We start from the raw sequence: 23776 nt of genomic DNA on the forward strand, positions 1-23776 counted from the left end.
TGCAGGCAGAGATAACTAAGGATCCAGCTCTAGCTCCTATCCTCTAGCATCTCCTGCAGAAGGGCTGAGTGGAAGGAGAGTTCTGGCCCAGGCGGGGACTGGGAGCTGACAGGAAAATGCTGATGGAGTCCCCTCTCCCTCTCCCTTCCATTAGAACTCAGCCGAATTCCCCAGGATGGGTCACCACGTGGCACAGCTGGCTCTGTTCGTCGGTGACCCAGACGAGGACATCAGCCGGCAGGCCAGGGAGGGCGTTTACCGGCTCTACCAGCTCCTGCTGCGCCAGAGGGGTAAGGAACCCGGCTAGATGAGTGAGACTTGGGACCCCAGCCAATTTCTCTCCGAGTGACCCCGGCTGGCGGATCAATCTCTCTCTATCTCTTTCTGTGTTCTCCACCACCCCCACAGTTCTGTTGGGCTCTGCCCACTGTGCAGCCACCAATGGGATTGGAAGGACACAAGCCCTGCAACCAGAATGACCAATGTGTATGTGTCTCTCTTTCCCAGACCTGAACATCCATGCGGTCGAAGACCTTTGGTGCTGGGACTGGCACCAGGACAGCAGGCTCCTCGGCTATAAGAACACCGCCAGGGTGGGGGAGGTAAGGACACTCTGCCAGGGCATGGCACAGCTCTGCAGGGCAGGTGGCTGCCTCCTGGAGCCATGCGACGGAGTTACCGTTCTAGGCCAGGATTTGGAGCCTGGTTCGTGGCAATCTGCTGAAGCCTCACATCTGGTTGGTTTCAGGTTTTTGCCAAATTTTTCTCGGAGGGGCAGAGAAGATTCTTCCTGCAGACAGCAGTGCTGGCCATGCACGACCCCCTGCTGCATGTCAGCCAGGCTGGGCTGCTCCTTACTTACTCCCTCCTGGGGCAAGCCGAGCAGCTGATGGGGAGCAAGGTGAGCAGCTGCATTAGACTCAGGAGATTGGGGCGGGGCCCAGGCCTCATTCCCATCCTCTGGTCATTCGCCGGCCTGGCAGCAAGGCGACTGGTGGGGAATGAGAGTAAGAGCAGGTGCTCCTGGGAAGGGAGATGAATTCACCTCCATGAGCAGGAGGGAGTCAGCTTGTCCCCGGAGCAGCTCCTGCCCAGCTCTTTAGCAAGGCTAATGAATGACAAGCATTGCCTCAGCACGGACTTCTGTTCTTGGTAAGGGCAGCAGAGTCCTCTATGTGCCCTCTGCGAGCCTCTCCTGTCACCCGTGCCACCACCCAGAGTTGTTCCCGTCACTGGCAGCCTGGGAGGCCAAGGACTGAGGGGTGATGGCGACCGACCGGGCAGTTCTGAGGCACATGGGCGGGGGAAGCTCGTCCTGCTGCCGGCAGGGCTGGACTCGCTCTAGAGAGAACGGGAGGATTCAGTCAGCAGGGGCTGCTGATCTGCCCCATTCACCAGGGCTGCCATCCTGCGGCTTCAGCCTCAGTGGCTGGGATGACTTGGGGAAAGGTCTCAAGCTCCCCACATCCCACTTCACTGCTGCCAGAATCCCTCCGCCCCCCGCCCCGCTAGAGCCCCCTCCCTGCCCAACCTGGGTGGGGGTGGAGGAGAGGGGTCAGAGAACTTGAGCTGTGGATTGGAGGTGGAACAGCTGTCGGGCACTGGGTGGGAGGTGGCAGGAGCTCCCCCTACAAGGAGGTTGTTGGCACTGGAGGTCCCTTGAAAGGAAAACAAGACTCCATTCTGGGGATCAGGAGGGGGACTTCATCCCTCAGAGATGCGCGGGTGCTGGGTGGAATTGCTGCTGGTCCCAGGTGCCCTTAATTCCCCCTTATTCCACGGAGGCATCTTAGTCTCTGACAGGTTCTCGTTCCCTTGCAGCAGGAGGTCGTCACGGCCAACATAATGAACCAACTTCACATCATCCGGCACTTGCGCCAAGTGTCCTCTATGTGCCCTCTGCGAGCCTCTCCTGTCACCCGTGCCACCACCCAGAGTTGTTCCCGTCACTGGCAGCCTGGGAGGCCAAGGACTGAGGGGTGATGGCGACCGACCGGGCAGTTCTGAGGCACATGGGCGGGGGAAGCTCGTCCTGCTGCCGGCAGGGCTGGACTCGCTCTAGAGAGAACGGGAGGATTCAGTCAGCAGGGGCTGCTGATCTGCCCCATTCACCAGGGCTGCCATCCTGCGGCTTCAGCCTCAGTGGCTGGGATGACTTGGGGAAAGGTCTCAAGCTCCCCACATCCCACTTCACTGCTGCCAGAATCCCTCCGCCCCCCGCCCCGCTAGAGCCCCCTCCCTGCCCAACCTGGGTGGGGGTGGAGGAGAGGGGTCAGAGAACTTGAGCTGTGGATTGGAGGTGGAACAGCTGTCAGGGGCACTGGGTGGGAGGTGGCAGGAGCTCCCCCTACAAGGAGGTTGTTGGCACTGGAGGTCCCTTGAAAGGAAAACAAGACTCCATTCTGGGGATCAGGAGGGGGACTTCATCCCTCAGAGATGCGCGGGTGCTGGGTGGAATTGCTGCTGGTCCCAGGTGCCCTTAATTCCCCCTTATTCCACGGAGGCATCTTAGTCTCTGACAGGTTCTCGTTCCCTTGCAGCAGGAGGTCGTCACGGCCAACATAATGAACCAACTTCACATCATCCGGCACTTGCGCCAAGTGCCAGAGGCGCTGCAGGAATTCTGCCTCCAAGGCCACCAGCAACTCCTGCTCCCTCTAAACGGGGAGTGTAGTGAGACTGAGTGGCCTCCCTCCGAGCAGGAGAGCGAGGGCCCCTCTACACGTCCCTTGGAGGGCAGAGCCTATATCGCCCCACCCCCCTTGCCTGTTGGCTGGCCACCGGGGCCTCTGGTAGACTATGTTTCAACTGAGCGGCCTCCCTCCGAGCAGGAGAACGAGGGCCTCTCTACACGCCCCTTGGATGGCAGAGCCTATATCGCCCCACCCCCCTCGCCTGTTGGCTGGCCACCAGGGCCTCTGGTAGACTCTGTTGCAACTGAGCGGCCTCCCTCCGAGCGGGAGAGCGAGGGCCCCCCTACACACCCCTTGGAGGGCGGAGTCTATATCGCCCCGCCCCCCTCGCCATAAGGACCGGGGCGTGGGGTCGGAAATATAAAAGGCCGGCCCTTCACCACAGTTGGGGGACAGCCTGCAACAGAGGAGGACACTTGGCCTGTTCTCCAGAGTCCCCTAACCCTAACCCCAGACATGGACGAGGACTGGCCCGGAGTACCCGCTGCGGTTTACCCCAAGGAGCCGGAAGAGGCCTGGAGGCCGCAGGTACCAAACCCCGGGGAGGCAGGAAGTAGCCCAGGGGCAGCCCGGGAGCTGCTGGCTGCAGAGCCCGGCGCGGCTCAGTCGGCGTGTTGCGGCTGGATCCCCGCCGACTCAGGGGCAACCAATCCTGCCCCTGCCAGCGCCTTGGGCTGGGACACGGGGGAGGAGGGTGGGACCGCGTCCCCCTGCCACCCCACCCCGGGTGGCTGACCCCCTACACGGTGCAAGGAGGCTCTAGCCCAGGACAGGAACTGTTTGTTGGCTGGCCACCGGGGCCCCGCCCAGGCTAGAGCCAGCCCTGTCAAGTCTGTCTGTTTGCTGGCTGCCAGGGTTCCACGCAGGCCAAGGCCCGCCCTTGAAGTCTGGTTGTTTGTGGGGTGCTTGGGCCCCGCCCAGGCCTGAGCCAGCCCCGATACAGTGTGTTGAGGGGCTGACCACTTGAGCGACCTCAACCCAGCAGCGCCGTCTCTACCATTTTTGCTGCCCCAAGCAAAAAAAAAAATACAACAGCGCTCGGACTGCCAAAGTGAGCAAAAAGAAAACCAAAAAAACCCCAACCACTTGGACTGCTGCCACCCGAACTGCTGAAGCAGAAAAAAAACCAACAACAACGCTCGGACTGCCGCCGCCCGAACTGCTGAAGTGCAAAAAACAAAAAAGTCACCCGGCCTGTGCTGCCCCAAGAATGGACGGAATGCCGCCCCAGGCATGTGCTTCCTCCGCTGGTGCCTGGAGCCAGCCCCGCAGCCCAGGCCACAGCCTGGTTGCGACAGCTGATCGCTGAGGTGGGGCGGCTGCTCCACCCCCATGCAAGAGGGCGCTAGAGTAGGCCAGAGCGGCTGCAGAGGCTGGTAGCCAATCAGAGAAGGGCCAACTGAGAGCCAATCAGGGCCGAGATTAGAGCCAGCCAATCAGGACTAAGCTAGGCCCTATATAAAGGCTGCCCAGGCGAGCAGCAGGCAGTATCCCCCAGACCTTGATGGGAGAAGGTCTGTCTTCAGAGCAGGAGACCAGCATCTCTGAAAGAGCAGTGCTGGGCAGGCTCAAGGGAGCATACTACTGCTCTGGCCCAAGACCTGCCAGACTGCGGGCCCTGATAGAAAGGGCCTAGAGGGCCCAGAGGAGAAGTGGCCCAGGGACAGTTGGACGAGGGGAGAGCAGGGAGACTGCCACTAGAGGATCCCTGGGTTTGGACTCAGGATAGTTGGTGGGCCTGGGTCCCCCCGTTCCCTCTTGTACTGCACCTGGCCATGTGGTGGCTGAGTCAAACTGCAACCGGGCCTTAAGACAAGGGGCTAGACTTTGGGGGTTTTGGTTGGCCACTGAGGCATGTGCAAGGACTGTTGCTAACCTGCTTCCCCCCCTCCCCGCCGGAAGGATATGAGGATGGATTAGGGGGCACTGCTGGAGGGAAGTGGCCTGAAGAAGGACACCGTCAAGCGGACTAGGCAGATTGTGCCACATGGAGAGACCAAAATGGTGGAGAAAAGAGACTTCTATTGGAGGGCCTGGGTGGCTCGGCTTGCCGAACAGCAGAGGGAGTTGTTCTGGCTGCTGTGGAGGTCGGCACCCAGACCAAACAAGAGATCCGGCACCGAGGGCGAGAGGCCAGGAACGCTGAACTGCTTCGCCTGTAGGTGACAGGGACACTAAAGGAGGGAGTGTCCCTCCTGGGAGGGGGCAGAGAGGCCCCACCCAGAAAAGGCACCCCCTGTGAGAGTAACGGGGGCCCCCAGCTTGTTGGGTCTGTGGGGAGCCAGGGCACCTGAAGAGAGAGTGCCTCTACAGGACTCCCAAGGCCCGGGCCAGCCCAGAAGGAAGGGCTAGGGCCCAAACAAGCAGGAGTAGGGATGTGGCAGGGGGAAGACCCAGAAAGTGCTTCCACTGCCACCAACGGGGACATCTAAAGAGGCACTGCCACCTGAGGCAGAAAGGGGGAGTGTCTGAGACAAGGGCTCGGTCAGAGACTAGCCACAGAGAAGAGGTGGTGAAGACGGAGGCCCCTAGAGAGAAAAGGGCTGGGGCAGAGAGGCCCCACCGAAATGAGGGAACCCACATAGGAGCCAGGAGGGCCCATGTGGGAACCCAAACAGAAGTAGGAACCCACATAGGACCAGGGCGTTCAACAGTGGGAACCCAGACCCTACAGCTGGGAAGCAGCTGGCTCCAGACTTTGGAGGGCCTGCGAGAGGAAAGGGATGCCCTGCAGGCCCCACTACGAAGGAAGCTGGGGTGATAGGGACCCCTTTCCTCCCCTCCCCTGTGAGCATTTTTTAAGGGGGAGGGTTTGTGGTGGGATGGCTGCCCCACCCCCATGTGAGAGGGAACTAGAGTAGGCCAGAATGGCTGTGCAAGCCGTCAGCCAATCAGGGAAGGGCCTACTGAGAGCCAATCAGGGCCGAGATTAGAGCCAGCCAGTCAGGGCTAGGCTAGGCCCTATATAATGGCTGCCCAGGAGAGCAGCAGGTACTCTGTCCCAGAATTTCATGGGGGAAGGTCTGTCTCAAGAGCAGGAGACCAGCATCTCGGGCTGGGCAGTACTGCATCTGGCCATCCGATGGCCGAGACAAATTGTAACCGGCCCTTGAGACAAGGGCTAGACTTTGGGGGTTGCAGTTGGCCACCGAGGCAGGTGCAAGGACTGTTGCTAACCCCTACCCCTGGAATGGGGTGAGGATGGACTAGTGGGCACTGCTGGAGGGGCAGTGCCCTGCAGGGCAGTGTCAAGCGGTGAGCAACGCGGCTCCAGATGCCAACGGAGGACAAGAGACGGATGGGACGCTGCCAGCAGAGGGCGTTCCCCATGGACTGAGCTAATTCCCAGAGCGACCAGTGGGAGGCACCATGCTGGTGAGTCCCAACCCTGTCAAAACCGCCCAGCCCCATTGTGGGCCCACTGCTACCCTGCAGACTCTGGTCAGGACCAGACTGGGCCAGCTGGAGTGGCCTCCCTCTGATTGGGAGAGCGAGAAGGGGAAATGGAGCCCCCTGGCACTCACAGAAACTCTCTCCCCTCTCTGTGGAGCAGGGTTCTTCCCTCTGCCCCCCAAATTCCTTCATATGGGGCAGGACCTCTTTCCCTTGCACCCACTCCCCTCCCCCCTTTCCTTGGTCTACCCCCCCTCATTCCCGCTGCACCCAGGCAGAGCTCTCCCTGCCCCATATGGTGCAGAAAAGCCCTTGTGTCAGGGCCACAGCCCCACTGGAGCTCGGAAAGCTCCACTTTTGAGGAGGTGGGGGTGGGACAAAGACTCAGGGCTAGCTTCACCTTCTGCCCTTTATTCTCCCCTTGGCCCTTCTATGGGGTCTCTGGGTGTGACATGAATAGGAGCCTCCTTCCAGCTGTCTTTCAGGCCCTGGGATCTGGCACAGCCTCCCAGACGGGCGCTTCCTGTAGCTGAGCCACGTCAGGGAGCAGTGGGGACAGGTCACCTCGTCCCAGCAATGCCTGGCTCTCAAAGAGGCTTAGATGGAAGACCCCAGTCCCTCATTGAGGTAAGAGCCATTTACTTCTTGGGGCGTGTGGGTCTCTTGGGGGAGAAATGGCATCCCCGATGCATAACCTGTCTGGGAGCTTTCCCTGTCCCTGGATCCCAGCCCTGGTACAGAGCCCTATTTCTCATCATGATATCCTCATTTTATTCTCAGAGGCGGTGTCCAGGATCCTGGAGACTGTTTCCTGCTGCAGGAGGTTTGAGCGGGGAGAGATCACTCACTGTCACGACCCAGGGGTCTCCAACCCGGGTCTGCAGGGTTCATGGGAGCAGCCACACTCCAACCCTCCACCTCGAAGCCTGCTGAAAATTGCTTACCTCGGACCCATGAAGTTCAGCCCCAGTTTGAGGCTCCACTCATGAGGTCCTATTGGAGGAGTCCCAGGAAAGCTCACTGGCCCCCTGGCCCTGCGTAAGACAGCAGCAGGAACACGAAGCTGACTGAACACCAGACCTGCTCCCAGTTCTGGACCGTGCGCTGCCTGGTTCTGCTGCCGCTCCCCTGGCTTGATTTCCTGGCATCTGAGTTGTGGTGGTGATAGCAAGTTTGTCTTTTGCTGCTGATCTTCCAGTATCCTGACCTGGCTGACTCTCCACTCCTGTCATGTGAGTGTGGACTCTGGCTCTGACCAGTAGGTCTGGCTGCACTTGACCCAGCCATAACATTGACTTTGGTACAATTTCTCCATTGCCCCTTTCTGATCTCCAGCAAGATACACCAGTCCCTTGGCTCCCAAAGTCCCAGTTGCCCGCTATTCAAGGGCTGAGGGGTAGTGCTTGTACCGCCCCACCCCAGCTACTTTTCCTAGGGGAATCTCCCTAGAGCAGAGGAGAAATCTGCTCTTTTCTTAGGATCAGTCCCACCCTGGCCTCAGCTTGGCTACTTTGTTTACCTGGGGTCAGGCACCACTTTTGAAGCCCTTAGCGTGGGGGTGGAGGTGGGAGCAGAGGCTGAAGCTCCAGCAGTTTCCACCAAAGAACACCCCCCTGTCTTTCTATGGTCCGGCTAGGGCTCCCCATCCATCCTGGAGCTGAACACCAGATGGGAGCTGATGGATTGTCCTTGGTGGGCCATGTTCTTGTGTGTGATGAAAGGGCCAGGAGCAGATGCACCACGCCTGGCCAGGACCGGGCTAAACAGCCTGTAATGCTAGGTGAGTCAAACCAGGGCCACAATACAGACACCCTGGGCATCCATGGGGACTGAATCTGGGCCCTTCTCTACCAAGAGCACAACTGGTTCCAACTTGAGTCATGATGCTGGTGACCCCTGCCAGCCCCTCTGAGGTGGGTCAGTATTATCCCTGTTCGCTGGGGCATAGGGATAGAAAGCAACTGGCTGCAAGGTCACACACGACGTCCCTGACAGAGGCAGGAAGGAAGCGTGGGACTGATACCAGTCCAGCTCCAACCGCTAGACTCCACCCACTTCCAAAGTCAGAGAACCCAGGAGCCCTGACTCTGACACTAGGCCTTAAATGACAAGACCAACCTCCCTCCCACTCAGGAAGCCATACAAGGGACCATGTGCTGAGCTCCCCTTGGCAATGCCGCTGTCAGAGACCATTGCTAGTGGGTGCCAAGTGCCTGAGCAGGGAACTGCTTGAGAACCTCCTAGAGAATCGCAGGTGTTTGACTGTGACCCTCAGGGAGCCATGGCAAGAGATTCTCCGGCTCTAACAAAGGGTTTCTGTTCTCCTAGACAGTCAGCCAGTGAGGCCAGTTTGCAGAATGTGGAAGAGCCCTTTGGCGAGGCATTGGAGGATTCACCACGAAGGTGGCAGCAGCGGCAGTGCCTGGGGTCCCTATGGGCCAAGCCTCAACTCCTGCCCATCCAGGCTAATCTCCCCCTGCTTTCAGCAGCACTTGGCTTTAGCTGCTGGGCCTGTGAGCCTAGACCAGGGGTCTCAAACTCAAATGACCACGAGGGCCGGCTGAGGACTAGTTCATTGGCCCGAGGGCCGCATCACTGACACCCCCCCCTCGCTGCCCCCCAGTCCTGCCCCTAGAGGGGGCAGGAGGAGTGTGGCAGGGGCTCAGGGCGGGAGTTGAGGTGCAGGGGGCTCAGGGCAGGGAGAGGTGAGGTAGGGGGTCGGGGTGCAGTAGGGGGCTCTGGGCAGGGGGTTGGGGTACAGGGTGCAGGAGGGAGTGTGGTGTGTGGCAGAGGGTTGGGGTTCAGACGGGGCTCAGGGCAGGGGGTGGGGGATGCAGAAGGGAGGTTCAGGATAGGAAGTTGGGGTGCAGGAAGGATGTAGGATGTGGCAGGAGGTTGAGGGCAGGGAATTGAGGTGCAGCAGGGGGTTGAGGTGCAGGCAGGGGGCTCAGGGCAGGGAGTTGGAGGGGTGAGGTAGGGGGTTGGGGTGCAGTAGGGGGCTCTAGGCAGGGGGTTGGGGTGCAGGGGGCAGGAGGGAGTGCAAGGTGTGGCAGAGGGTTTGGGTGCAGGCAGGGGCCTCACGGCAGGGGGTTGGGGTGCAGGATGGCATTGGCCTGTGGCCTGGAGCCGCTTACGTAGAGAAATAGCCCCGCAGGCTGCGTGTTGGAGACCCCTGGCCTAGACAGAGCACTCAGGTATTTCCATCAGCCTGCTCAATGGCAAATGCAGCCACCCAAAGAAGTGAAGAAGAATGGAAGTGAAAGAGTAAAGCTGGACCATCCGCTGAGCTGCTGCAATCAAGTGAGCAGAGCCGGGGAGAGAAGAGGGAGAACTCGAAGGTGGCTGGCGGCAGTAGGGAGGAGAAGCAGTTTGGGAGCCAGGAGAGGAGAAATAAATAGTTAATGACAAATGCTGCCGGCTTTCTTTTGTGTGGTGAAGGGTTGAAAAGGGGTCTCTTTACTATCAGGCTAAACTTTAAAATAGCTGTGTATGGGGGGGGGGGGGAGCTATAAAGGTAAGAGGTCACTCTAGGGGCTTGAAGTCCCAGATTCTGGGGCTATTACAACTCCCTCAGGTGGTAGCAGTAGAGAGCACTTGTCCTCCTTTTCTGGACTAGCCACCAGATAAAGGACACGATACATGTGGCAAAGGAAAGAGAGAGGCAGTGTTGCCTGTTAACATGGCTCTTGTGGGGGAGCACGGCAGGTTACTTTGGACTAGGTAGGAGCCACATGTCTCCAAACCTGCACCTCCCGAGGCTCCAGAGACTTCGCTCCCGATCCCGGAGCGTCCTCAGAGTCCTACAGCGCCAGATGGAATCTGGCCTCTCCCCCCACCTCAGCAGTCCAGAAAAAGTTATTTGTAGACATGTTCTGTGTCCTCTCCTGCCACACTCCCCTGTTGGCGACTAATGCAGTCACAGAGTCCAGGCTCGGATATTAGGAAACACTATTTCACTAGGAGGGTGGTGAAGCACTGGAATGGGTTACCTAGGGAGGTGGAGGAATCTCCAGCCTTAGAGGTTTTTAAGGTCAGGCCTGACAAAGCCCTGGCTGGGATGATTTAGTTGGGGATTGGTCCTGCTTTGAGCAGGGGGCTGGACTAAATGACCTCCTGAGGTATCTTCCAACCCTGATATTCTATGATGTCTCTGTCCCTCTTTTATACTCTCTTTCAGTTGCTAGAAAGATCGTTGCTGTGTCATGGGGGTCAGGCAAGCCCATTGGTCAGGCAGTACCCCACTGACTAAGTCCCCTCTCCAAGGAGTCTCTCAGAGAGTGGATTCTTCCTGATGGGCCATCAACACCTTTCAGGGCCTCCTTTGTTTCTACTGTAAAGCTGGCTGTGGGCGTCTCCCAACCTCACAACATATTTCAGAAACGCACGGAGAGCATAACTTCCCATACAATGACAGCGCATCCAATCCACCAGGTTATTAATGTTCAACAGATCCAGACATTTTACATACCACCTCACAAGGCATGCATAATACATGGCTCTGTGGGGGTGAGAGGGTGAATTTGCTCTCACGCCAGCTGGAGGAAAGCTCGGCCAGTCAGCACCCAGCTCATTGCATGATGGGAAGGAAGCTATTTCCTTGTTAGGCCCTGAGCGTGGCCTTTCCTAAGGCCGAGCTCGATGCCTCCCGGACTCGGGCTCCAGGAGCCCCTGTGTCTCCCCCGCTGCCCTCGGCAACGAGTCTGACTGAGATCAAACTCCTCTCAGAGGCTTGTGCCCCTGCCGGGCGTGGCACATGGTGTCTGCCAGGCCGTAGGCAGCGGAGAAAAGTCCAGTGTCACCAACAGCCCCAGCGCTAAGGTAGGCTGGGCACAAGCCAATAACACGTGCTGTGATACAGCCAAAGAGCGTCGGCCATGCTCCCAGCCCGGTGGGGGGTGGAGGGGTGGGTGTCTCTCCAGGGACGCAGAGACGCTGACAGAGTGTAGGGGGCCATGGGGGATAATCAGCTGGACGTGAGCCCCCGTGCAACAGTGTGGCCAAAGGCGCTAAGGATGCCCAAACAGGGGAATCGCGCGTAGGAGCAGAGAGGTCAGTTTACCTCTGGATTTTGCGCTGGTGCGACCGCTGCTGGGGTCCTGTGTCCAGTTCCGGAGCAGTCCAAGAAGGATGTGAATATATTGGAGGGGGGCAGAGGGGGGCCAAGCAAATGGTTAAAGGATTACAAAACGTGGCCTGGAGTGATAGACCCCAGGAGCTCAAGCTGTTTAGCTTAGCAAAGAGAAGCTCCCACCTCCCGGGGTGACTTGATTCCAGTCTAGAAGCACCTACGCGGGGATCAAATATTTAATAATGGGCTCTTCAGGCTAGCAGAGAAAGCTCTAACGTGACCACATGGCTGGAAGTTGAAGCTGGACATATTCAGCCTGGAAAGAAGATATCCGTGTTTACCAGGGAGGGGAATTAACCATGGGAACAATGTACCAAGGAGTGCGGTGGATTCTCCCTCGAGGTGGGATGTGTTTCTAAGAGATCTGCTCTCGTTCAAACAGGAATTAACTGGGGGCAGTTCTCTGGCCTGTTATCCAGGAGCTCAGCCTTGGTCTCTCCTGGCCTGGGAATCTACCAATCTCCGCCATGACTTCTTGGAATCCGTCTACTCTCTCTGGTTCTGCCCGGTGGACAGGGACACAAAGTGGGCAGGTAAACTGAGTCACACAGCTTGTTCACAGAAATATTCCCATGTTCTCTCGCTCCTCCCCAGACTCCTGCTGCCAGGAAGGGGCACATCTGGGCTAGAGATCAGCCATACTCCAGCAGAGCCCTACTGCTCCGGGTGCCAGGTCCTGACCCAGTAGGTTCCCCCCACTCAGCGGGTCTAGAGAGATGGATCAACTCAGGGAGGACGTCACCTGCTCCATCTGCCTGGATGTCTTGGACGACCCCGTCTCCATCGAGTGCAGCCACAACTTCTGCCAGGGCTGCCTCGTGGCTCACTGGTGCGGGGTCTCGGCCCAGGGCTACCAGTGCCCCGAGTGCCGGACTCCCTGCTCCAGGGACAGGATGACCCAAGACACGCGGCTGAGAGCCCTGGTGAAGAAAATCACAGAGCCCCTGCAGGAAGAGATGGAGCTGGTGAGACCAGACAGGCTGAATCAGGGGAAAGGGGCGCATGCTCTCACAGGCCCCAGGGTGGGGACTGGCTGGATCAGGGGGTGGGGAATGGGACTCAGGGCCTTTCCTCTCTAGGGGGCGCAACCTCTGATTTGGAGGGCAGGGGACTGGATGAGCATGCTTCTACATGCCTGCAGCCAGCCCCTGCTGCACCCCCTGCCCCCCCTACCTGCAGCCAGCCCCTGCTGCATCCCCTGCCCGCACCAGCCCCGCACCCCCTGCCCCCACCAGCCCGTCTCCAGCTAGCCCCTGTCTCCAGCCAGCCCCGCACCCCCTGCCTGCAGCCAGCCCCTGCTGCATCCCCTGCCCGCACCAGCCCCGCACCCCCTGCCCTGCCTCCAGGCCCGCACCCCCTGCCCCCACCAGCCCGTCTCCACCCAGCCCCTGCCTGCAGCCAGCCCCTGCTGCACCCCCTGCCCGCACCAGGCCCACACCCCCTACCCTGCCTGCAGCCAGCCCCTGCTGCACCCCCTGCCCTGCCCGCAGCCAGCCCCACACCCCTTGCCCTGCCTCCAGGCAGACCCTACCTCCGGTCAGCCCCTGCCCTGCCTCCAGTTAGCAATGTATGTAATATACAATTTTTATTTTATTTATATAGTTATGGAAAGTAAATAATACATGGAAGAAATAAAAGGGTATTTTTTACGTGTTTTTGTTTTTGTTTTTAGTCATCCCTGTCAGGGCCCCGCCTAAAATGTTCAAATTGGGCCCCGCACTTCCTAAAGCCAGCCCTGGTTGTAGATTCTCCATCATTGGAAGTTTTTAAGTACAGGTTAGACAAGCACCTGTCAGGAGTGGTGTAGTTATTATGTAATCCTGCCTTCAGTACAAGTGACTGGACTAGAACACCTATTGAGGTTCCTTTTGACCCTACACCTCTAGGATTCAGGTCTGGGAAACTTACTAGGAGTGTCATAGCTAAATACAAAGCGGAACAGATTGTTTAGTACAAGTAAACACATATTTTAAAGGACCATTCAAAGTGAAGTGACCAGCGAACACCCCTCCAGTCATGGGGAGAAAAGAAGAGGGGAGCAGAGAGCAGCTTGGAAGGGGAGATTATTATTGAGTTATACATGATTGTAATAACCCATAAATCCAGTGTCTGTTTAGTCCATGATTTTTATGACTGTGATAGAGTGCTGGATGTTTACAGGTGAGCCAGCACTCTGATTACTTTGGGTGAGTCTACACTTAAAACGCTGCATTGGTGCAGCTGCACTGATGCATCTTCGCTGCTATAGTGCTTTAATGAAGATGCTCTAAGCCAATGGGACAGAGCTCTCCCATCAGCATAGTTAATCCACCTCCCAGAGAGGTGGTACCTACATCGGCAGGAGAAGCTCTCTTGCCAATACAGTGCTGTCTCCGTGGGAGTTAGGTCAGAATAACTATCTCGCTCAGGGGGGTGGATTTTTCACATCCCTGAGTGACGTAGTTATACTGATACAGTGCTGTAGTGTAGGCCAGACCTTAGGCACCAATCAGTTCCCCTGGAGAAGGCAGAGTGAGGATATGCAGCTAATTAGCTGATCAGGCAGGATAGGCTGGTGAACCAGTCAGCCATCAGCTGAGGGATATAAAGGATGGTTCTGGGGCATCCAAGGACGAGGATAGAGTGTGCCCCATTACAATGACACATTTGGGATGGAGTCAGCTAACCAGTATGGGTGAAACAAGCTCTAGTCTTGAGCTCTCTCACTCTCTACCATATTGAGCTCTTATCTTGTCTTAAACTTAGATTATAAACTCTTTTGGGACTGGCCCTTTGTTATATGTTTTTTTGGGGCTCTGGCCTCTAGGCACCACTGTTATACAAAACAGTGCCAGTGCTAGCCCTCTAGGGGGCCCAAACAGGAATATTTTGCCCCCCCAACACAGACTAATTATTAATAGGGGCCCCCTTGAGCTACTTGGGGTTCTAAACAATTAGTTAGTCTGCCGGCTCTGTGTAAATAAATAAGTAAAAACTTTTAGTTTAAAAAATGCCACCTTTTTATAGTGATTTTTCTCCTTTCCTTGCTACCATGGCTCAAGTTTGAAGATGGTGCTGGGAAGCACACTCTGGAAACATTGTGAGTCTGTTTTGGGAACTTTCCACCAGTTAAACCAGTGGTTCTCAAACTTTTGTACTAGTATCCCCTTTCACATAGAGGCTTGCTATGTGCGACTCCCTCCCCCTTATAAATTAAAAACACCTTTTTACATATTTAACACCATTATAAATGATGGAGGCAAAGCGGGGTTTGGGGTGGAGGCTGACAGCTTGCAACCCCCGCCCCATGTAATAACCTCATCACCCCCTGAGGGGTCCTGACCCCCCACTTTGAGAACCCGGTGCTAAATGATCAGAGTTCAACATCTTAGCATCTGAATAACTAAGGCTCCTTTTTTAACTGAACCAAACCTCTGAATCTGGTGGGAATTGCGCAGAGCCAGGAAGGGTGAACACTGATTGTGTTAACATGGTATATACTGCCATAATAAAAGTATTGAAAATAATTAACAGAAATTTGGCTTCTGATTGAGGATGCATGTTGCCTCTTGCAGAGATATCTATAGCTGTATATTAAAAAAATACTTACTAGATCATATTACAGCTGTTTATTCAGATTCACTCAAATTTTGCACAGAATAGAATTAATACATCTTCATGCAACATGCGCTCTCACTCACTATGACATCACCTCTTACCTTTTATTAGGAAACAAAATTAGTTCTGGTAATCACTTCTGAATCGTCAATTAGGATGAGAATTTTACACACATTTCAATGGGAGCAGTTAGGCTGAGGGCTTTTAACTAGCCCACTCTGAAGAACTCATATATGTTACCCCAAAATTTAAAGTGTTGCTGATAAAACGGGTTCAGGGTTTGAGTTAGGTTCATATCTCCTCTGAGTTCATTGCTCAATGGACTAAATATGTTTTATTAAGCAGGAACAGAAAGTTAATGGTTATTCTGGGAAGGGCTGGGATGCAATTCTGTATTTTTTTAAAAACTAATGAAAAAAGGAATAAAAACCAATTGCTTTCAAGGGATAAAGGAGGAAGGAATTACTTTCTAAGGAGGGGAGGATAATTCGTTTTTAAAAGGGGCTTTTTCTATTAGAAAAACCTGCTTCGGAGCTATGTCCTTATGCCAGTTTACAAGGCTTTGCTCAGGTGATATTATAGCCTGACAGCACAGCTACTGCTAAATAATATTCCAGGCTCTCATGAAATCATGTGGTGTGCTGAAGGGAATAAGCTTTCAGGAATGCAGAGAAGAGTTATATATGCACACCTTCATAACTAAAGAGAAAATGGAATCTTAAACCAGCAAGCTTGGCCGAGCCTAGGTTTCATGAATTAGAGTATGAAGGAACCCATCTAGTTCTGGCTACTGTAACACCATGCCCCTATGTAGGTTATCAGCAGCAGGGATTGAAGCTTGGACTTCTGGCTCTTAAAGTATGAATCTTTATTACCTGAGCTAAAAGACTCACTATGTTAGCCACAGCTATAGCTGGCCTGTTGACCTCTGTGTGGTCCAGGCACCCCTAGAAAAGGACAGAGCAGCATCCAGAGAAAGTGTGGGGTACAGCCCATAGCAGCCTTCATTAATCTATTGCCTGCCTATCACAAACCCGAAGATGTGATGACCCCCTCCCCCACTCACTTTTATGTGAGGCTCAATAACCTCTTCAAGAGAAACTGGTGGTTGAAGGCAGCAGCTGGAATATCAGTTAGGATTTAGCAGACAGGATTAGAAAATAACCAGTTGAGAGAACAATCCAGAGAAAAAACTATAACATTTGGATTGGAGACATTGTGGCTGACAAACCAGGTGTTAATGCATAAAACCCTAGCAAAAGCAGGAACCTGGGTCATCCCACAAAGAACACGGTCCACAGTTGATGCTGCTGGTAGTATCATTTTGTTTAAAACGTGAAAAGTGTGGATATTGTGAAAACTAAAGAGCTTTAAAAAGTAAAACAATTGGAGTTTTACAGGTCCTTTGTGTTCTCTTCAAAATTGGAAGCAATTGCTCAGATATATTTTTCTCCTCCTTTTACCTACAAAATAGGCTTTATTATGCAGCCTAAATAACAACAAATCAATATAACAATGGAACTAGTATCCCTGAATTGATTATACGAGCGCGTTTTCTCCAAATGAACATTAATTATTTTCACTGTTTACTGTGGGAGCTTGAAGTATGGGGAGGGGGTGGATAAGTAAAGAGTGGTGTGCTCTGGGGTTTTTGTAGATGTTTGTTTATTCTTAAGTGTTGTGGTGGTTTATATGAGTTACACACATGTAACTATAGTTGGTAATTTTAATCTTCTTTGTGTGCCATAATTGTGTAAGCAAATGGACTTTTATATTTTAATCAAATGGTTCTCTCAGTACAGGAATCACCTGGTGTTACTATTTTTTTTTTATTTATCTGGGGTTATCAGTCCATCTTTTACAGTCTTGACCCCTTTGTCAGATATCTGTTGTGTAGTGTCCCATCTTTCAAAAAAAAAAAAGAAAAAAAAAAAAAGAAAAAAACAATGGATCCAAAATGTTCATCAAAACAATTGTCTTTAATCTCTAATTCTTTACATTTCATCACTCAAGTAAAATGGGATACATAACAGGACAGGACCCTGTTGAAAAGAGTTTGTATAGATTATACTCTATAGTCTAAATGTGAAAAGTTGGCATAAAGGTGTTTTCTCAGTCCTGGTAAAGGAAACCAGTAAAGAAATTCTAATCAACCAATAAAGATGAGGAGTAACAATTCCAAAAGTGTGTTATGCACTTAGGATTTTCAATGAGACTTTTGAAAATTTTACCTGATATAAATGGCTTGAATGGACACCTAAATATCCTTGTTTCTTCTTTATTACTAAAAATCAAAGTGTCTATAAATATATATTCAGCTTGACTATAATCTTTCCTCTCTCTTTCTTTTGAAAATGTTAGCACATATTCTAAGTTCTGGGCACTCTACAGTAATTTGTAAAAAATCAATATTTAATAAAAAATTTAAAATGTACAACACACTTAAGTGAATCTAACTCCCATTAAGTGCCCTAATTTAGCAGAACACTTGAACACGTGCTTAAAGTTGAATAGATGCTTAAATTCTTTGCTGTATCAGGGCCAAGTGAACAGAAACACTCACTGACTTCAAAGGTTGTTAGATTGGTCCTTACTGGACTATCCGACTAAACAACAGTAAAGCCAGCTCCCTCAATCCCAATAACTAGAGCTGGCCAGAAATTTTCCAACAATAGGTTTTGCCAGTTCTCAGGGCTTCTAGGTTCCTCACTCTGTGTGAGGGAGCCTAATAGCTCCAAAAACGGGTAAAGTCCTGTCTCCAGCCTGGGCTTCCTGTCTCCGAGCTGTGCTGCAGGGAGCCTAGAAACAGAGCTGTCAGATCTCCAGGTTGCTTAAAGAGCCTCATCAATTTTATTTTGAAAAGTCAAAACAAAGTCTTGTTTTGATTATTTCTAAATGAAATTCCCATTCTGTGGAAAATTTCAATGTTTCATTTTTATTTGGATTTTGCCTTCCAGGTTCCAACCCGCCATAGCACTAACCCTTCAATAGACCCTCCACATTACCACCTCATATCCTTCCCAAATGCACAAAAAAGTGTTGAAGTATTTTATAACCAGAATGAGTCTTTTCATAAAGGTCACATTACTTCCTAATATAGATTAAAAGGTGTAGCCAATTGTTTGACTAGCTACATTTGGTTTATTCTTAAAAGTGTTCAAGAGAATACCCAAACTTAGCCAAATGTATTGTCTAAAGACAAAACAGTACAATATGAAAAGGAGACATGCATACCCCTTCTTCTGAGAAGCAATTCTTATCTCACAGCATGTTCACCTTATGCAGAAGATGTGCTTCAAAGATATGCATTTGAGTTAGTAGTATTTATAGTAAGATTTTACAAGTTATAAAACTTTACACATCACTAAAAGTTTAACCCACTAATTGTGCCAGTTTTGTCCTTCATATCTCCCCCTATACTTGTCTCATAGCTCATGTTGAATATTACATTCAAAGTGTTGATGAGTCATGAAAGTAGTCCCTAACTCTACTTGATATCAAGTATTCATGCATCTTTGTTTTGACAAGTTTCCTATTTTCTGACGGCAAAACAAACTTCAGCTTTTCAAAGTATTGTGGGATGCTTGACATGGATGAACAGAATTGTGGGAAGAACATAATATATTCAGTTTGTCAGTTAGCATAAGTTCCCAAAACCACACACACATATATATATACACACACACCATGCACATAACACCTATCAATGTGGGGTTTACTATGCCTAATATATAGGCATACAATCTATATGGTTAACATATAACAATATGGCTAAGGACCATAGAGATACAAACCTATTCTTTTTTCTTGCCATAAAGGTCCCTCGTGTTCCTCTTGAATGGGGGTTACTGCTCATACAGTGAGACAATCCAAATCTTTATTTGGTGAAATAAAGACTACAGAACATTACCTTTTATGTGAAATTCTAAAATCATATTTATTGGCCAATTCACAGAAAGTGCCATAGTGACCACAAAAATGAATCTGTTTTTAATACATGTACAGGCCAAGTTTTAAAATAACAGGTCTATTTTCAATATGAATTTAACAAATCATGTGGAAAATGCCAGGATTTTAGCAATCTCAGAATCAGACATGATTGTTCAAAGTGACATGGTTTCCACGGATTATACGCAGGGCCGGCTCCAGGGTTTTGGCCACCCCAAGCAGCCAAACAAACAAACAAACAAAAAAAAGCCGCAATCGCGATGGCAATCTGCGGCGGCAATTCGGCGGGAGGTCCTTCGCTCCGAGCAGGAGTGAGGGACCGTCCGCTGAATTGCCGCCGAACAGCTGGACGTGCCGCCCCTCTCCGAAGTGGCTGCCCCAAGCATCTGCTTGGTAAACTGGTGCCTGGAGCTGGCCCTGATTATACCACAATGTCAAAGTGGGGAAGGGAACACAACTTATTCCCACTACATATAAAGTTAATTTTCAATGCATTTTCCCGTGTATGAATTTTTACTGAACAATTTATTAAAGCAAAGATGAAAAAAATCAGTAAGCAGATTTGAAGTAAATGTTCAAAAAATCAATAAGAACGAAAACAATAAGGAGTCTGGTGGGACCTTAAAGATTAACAGATTTATTTGGGCATAAGCTTTCGTGGGTAAAAAATCCACTTCTTCAGATGCATGGAAGAAGTGGCTTGTTTTTACCCACGAAAGCTTATGCCCTAATAAACCTGTTAGTCTTTAAGGTGCCATCGGCATCCTCAATGTCTTTGTGGATACAGACTAACATAGCTACTCCTCTGATACAAAAAATCAATGTCAGTTCATATTCAACTTTTTAATTGCATATAGTTATTTAACTCAACAGCCTGCAAAAATTGTATAGATCTTCTCTTCCATACGCATTTAGCACTTGCAACAAGACATTTCTAGGTGTGGTTTTGATCACTTCATCTGTACAATAATATATTTAATATAATGAGCATCTCTCCTATGCTGAAGAGATTGTTTGTGACATAATAAAAGGCTTAGAACAATCATACAATATGCGTCTGACTCATTAGTATCCCATCTGGTATATTCCATATTGCCTACAAATATGGTCTCAGTTACACAGAGATTAAATTGTCTAACTGCTAGGAAACCTCCCGAAACTGGAAAAAAAATGCTACTGGCTAGAATTATTGCTTACAAGCAAGAACTAATGCACCAATATGGAAGCAAATCTTGCAAATTAAAAGTTTTATGCAAAAAAGTGCATTTTCCAACAAGGAAAGGTTATCTTTTCCACTATCCAGTTATTATGAAATATAGTGACTATAGAGAATATGAAATATAGTGAAATGAACTGACTCAGTCAGCCAATTAGAGAAAAGGGATATTGAACTCAATATGTGTGGTTATCTCCTGGTTATGCAAAATCCTGCACTCTGATTAGCATATAGGTATGATTTGCATAACTACATTGTTATATCTGAATAAAAAATGCCCATAACAAGCACAGATGCCTGAACTTTTCCTCTCAACCTATCCATGCATCCCAGTTAACCCCATTCTTCGCTGTTCCTCCCCTCTTGTCCACTTACGACCTCTCATCCAATAAAATTAATCCTTTTTAAATTGTATTTAATCTGTGGGGGTCAGATGGGATGAAGAGTCATAAGAAGCTGGAAAATGAAAACAAATACCGTTGAGAATTTGCTTACCATTTTCCAGCCAGCTCTAAAAGTGGCCATGTTTGTTGTAACTTGGGAATTCTGAAGCCAATAGCAGCTGTGGGAAATATAATAGCTGGAGGTGATTATGTAGGGATATTAAAGAAGGTACGAACAGTGATTCCCCCAAGTGACAGTGACACCCTCATAATTTGGCCCCCACACTTTAAAATCCAACAGTTTCACCAAGTACAAAAATCTCTTGGGTTTTCTGTTAAAACTTGTAAGCTACTGTCTGTAGAAACCATTGATTATATCTATCCTGTGAAAGATATTTTACTACTATGTAAAACTTACAAACAAGTTAACTGACTTTGTTCTTGAAGTAATTGATACAATGTAAACAAACACTATAAGCTGTTAAGTGACTTTCACTTCATTCAATGGCTCCTAGGACAGACCCCCACCCTCTGTGATTAAAGGGCCGGGAGTCTCAAATGAATTAGCACACACTCTGAAAGTGGTGGAGACAGTAAATTAAAATATGGTTAAGGGATGGAATGTATGCTGATGAATGCTTGATATACATGGATGGTTAGGGAGGTGCCAGCCTAGAAAAGGAGTATCCATCGGCCGAAGAATGTGTCAAGTGGATGACCAGAAACCCCCGGAGGGTAAACTGGGACCCACCCCATCACCTGGAAGGATGAGAAACACAAACTTTGGACAGTGTGGAGCCACCAGGAATGTGCCACTTTGGACAGGAATGTGCCATCTGCTGATTGAGTCAGCAACAGCAGGATGAAACAGCTCCCATAGACTAACATAGGAACTAATTCCTATAAGAATGGACTCTAAAGACTGATGACTTTGAGTCTCTGGTTCTGCTGCCAGCCTCCAGGAGCATCAGGTGCACCTGACACAGACTCGGCTCCATCCTCATGACCAAGATACCTGGCCAGTAACTTGGCATGAGCAACTTCTAGGCTGGTAACTATAACACCTATACAGAACTTGAATGAATGATTGTGTGAATGAATCTCTCTCTCTCTCTCTCTCTCTCTATATATATATATATGTATGTGTGTATGTATAAGAAATAAGTAGTCAAACAACGTTGTCTACTTTTATCTTTTGCTTTATCAGTATATTTACAATAAATGTGGCATCTTTGCCTTATCCCTCTTAATAAGATCCTGCTGGTTTTTATTCTATTGGTATAACAATTTGCACTTTCACTGCATAAGGACCACCCATGGCTAGATCCTGCCTGTTAGGGACAGACCTGCACCAGGGGAAGAACAGAGCCACTTCACACCCAGATGAACAGTAGAAGGCCTTCTGCTTCACTGGGCACAATGCCACCCTGACCTCCCAAGCAACCAATGGGGTGTGAATTCACTATTGTAGCCTTTATGGGGTGCTCTCTGCTTCCCCATTTCACACCACAGATCATAATGGGGGAGGCATGGTTCCATCTCCTCCTCTCTGCCTCTATTGGAGCTCCATATGTGCCTGGAGAAGAGGGGATACAGCAATCTCTACTCTCCCCTGAACACAGACTGCAGACCCTTTTCTTCAACTGGGTCACACAAGGTTGGGGTGGGAGGAAACACTCCTTGTGCCCTGCCTTCTCCCCTGAAGACCCAAATAGGAGCCAGGCATAATTTGGCCCATGGTGATTATACACTACACTTGACTCTAATTGGCTAATAACTCCAAACCAGAGAACAGGGAGTTGCATGTTCCATGGCTGAAAAATAACCATACAATTATTATGACATATGTACAGATTTGGGCCAGTTGTAGTGTCCCAGCGCTCCATTTCACTACAGTACTTATTACATAGGGAGCAACCTCAAGTACTCATCTACAGAACCAAGCACATTCAGCCAATCAAATCACATGGATGGATGAAAGTTTTAATGTCTCAAAGAAATAACCACCATGCACCAGTAATGACAACTCTTGACCGTTATTGTTCAGAGGGCAGGATATTTATTTCATCCCTTTTACAAATTAGAGTGTTTAATAACAATCATGTGCACCAACGATGCCTTTCTTTATATTTCACAGTCTAAGTTGTGACAAGCTACAACTGCTTAACCTTGCCTCCTGACTCTTTCAGTCTTGTGTCAAATACACATTGATATGAAGAGAGACTCTGTCAAGTTCATATCTGGCTCTCTCTATTTATATATAGTAGTATCAGAGCTTATCCCTCTGTTACTGTCTAGCTTGTTAAAAGAGAGTTTCATTATAGGTTTTGTATTTGTTTAATCTCTGAGATGACTACACAGTAGTACACAGCACTTAGTGAACTGACCATAAGTAATAAAGGGAAATATTGGTTTTTTTTTTTAGGTTTTGTGGTAAATAGAACTTCATAAAAAAGTCAACAAAAATGATCTAGGGATTGAAGACCATGAATAAAGAGACATAATTAAAAGAACGGTGAATGACTTGTCTAATAAATGACCAATGGAAGAAACATGATAACCATCTACAAATATGTGAAGGGTATAAATAATAGTTAGGGAGAAGATTGATTTAGCTTAGGTTAAGAGGGTGTAACTAAGAGTAATGGGGGAAAATTAAGAAAAGACGAATTTAAACTGAATACCAGGAAAAGCTTCCTAATGATGAATTCTATTAGACTCTGAAACAGTCTCCCATGGAAGCCCCAGCCTTAGAATTATTTCAAAAACTAAACTCAGGGGAGGGGAAGCATTAGAAAATATATTATAAGGAACAATCCTGCACTGCTAGGATGATAGAAGATGGGAAAAAATAGTCCAGCTAGTCTAATTTCTATATCTAAGATTTGATGAGCTAATATATGTTCTAAAAGTAACCTTTAAACATTTTGGTATTTTTCTTTCTTTCCTACAGTTTGGTATCTTTGTACAGGGCCACGTATATCAACAGGAATCACTTGAGTGTCTGTTACTCTCTAAAGCAACGATCCACTTCAAATCCATGCTCTTTTGTCAATGTTGTTCTTATTTTTTGAACTACTGAATTGCCAATTAGGTGCTAACTGATATTACTCAGATTGTGGTGGTGCAGTATATACATTGTAGCAGGGCCATTTCAAACATTTTCAGAAGAGACCACTTATTTTTGATGTCTCAGTTTTTGGGTGCCTAACGTAAGACATTTAGGGGCCTTATTTTGTGAGGTGCAAAGTATCTTCAGCTTCCCCTGGAATTGTGGGTAATCAATATCCCTGGGGAAAAAATTTTTCCTCAGGTTTTAAAATTGTAGCACCCAAAATGAGTGGATACTTGGACCTCTGTAGCAACTCTAGAACTGTTTAATGTAGTAGTTAAGACCTTTGTATTATTGAATGCAATC

General features: G+C 49.9%; 1 long non-coding RNA gene across 1 annotated transcript; it reads left to right on the top strand.

Moving 5' to 3' along the window:
- Positions 1-2651: 2651 nt before the first annotated feature.
- On the top strand, positions 2652-8221 carry LOC135973711 (uncharacterized). Its single transcript, XR_010590682.1, has 3 exons — positions 2652-6713; positions 6867-7318; positions 7723-8221. It is a non-coding gene; the product is annotated as an uncharacterized LOC135973711 (long non-coding RNA).
- Positions 8222-23776: the final 15555 nt, after the last annotated feature.

The sequence above is a fragment of the Chrysemys picta genome, chromosome 9 (assembly GCF_011386835.1).
Source record: "Chrysemys picta bellii isolate R12L10 chromosome 9, ASM1138683v2, whole genome shotgun sequence".
Lineage (NCBI taxonomy): Eukaryota > Metazoa > Chordata > Testudines > Emydidae > Chrysemys > Chrysemys picta.